Below are 869 nucleotides of genomic sequence, written 5' to 3' on the forward strand. Positions count from 1 at the left end.
AGCAAACAATTATCTCTTCTAGTTACGACCTTTGAACTCGGTTGCCAAGCCTTTAAAAAATTTGCACGTTTTTTAGGTTTTTATATATACATTTGAATAACTAAAAAATCAAAAATTACTACATTATTACCATAGAATTCCACTATAATTTATAAAGCTTAGTAACTAAGATGTATTCTACTTTAAAAAAATATGAAATTTCAAGCAGACTAAAGACACACCCTACCTCATTGAAATATTGGTTCAAAAGAAAGAAATGGTGCCAAGCTGATTAAAATGGCTGAGAAAGCCACTAGGGGGACATTCTAAGCTTCTGATTGTTTATTTATGTCATATATAGAAGTAAGTGTATATAAGGTAGCATTTCCAAAAATGGAAAGAGGTGGGTGGGGTGCCACTGTGTTTGATTTATTACATGACCAATATCTTAGCAAATTGTAAAGATAAGAGGGTCTTATTTTATATTCTAGCTTATCAATATCGGTAATTTGAGTTTCTAATTCGTATGAAACTACAGACTTAGTATTTTGAGTTCACAAACATCTAATATGAACCAGTGCTGCATTCAGCATACCACGTGACACAAAAATCAATGTTTATCTGTGTTTTTTATATTTGCTTTTAAATTAAGAAATTGAGTAATATATAGTACTAAAACTTGAATTATAATCTACAGTTTGATACCAAAGTTATTGACATAAATTCATGAAATAGTAGTTCAATAAAATTTTGAATGCAAGCCAACAAATGAGATGACATGGCCTTTCACCCGTGACCCGTCTCGAAAGGGTTAACCTTAACATCCTGAACTCCATTACCAGTCATCATTCACAGCCAGTTGTGGGAAAGGTAATTACACCTAATGATTT

This window comes from Limulus polyphemus, unplaced genomic scaffold (genome assembly GCF_000517525.1).
Source record: "Limulus polyphemus unplaced genomic scaffold, Limulus_polyphemus-2.1.2 Scaffold8409, whole genome shotgun sequence".
Classification (NCBI taxonomy): Eukaryota; Metazoa; Arthropoda; class Merostomata; order Xiphosura; family Limulidae; genus Limulus; species Limulus polyphemus.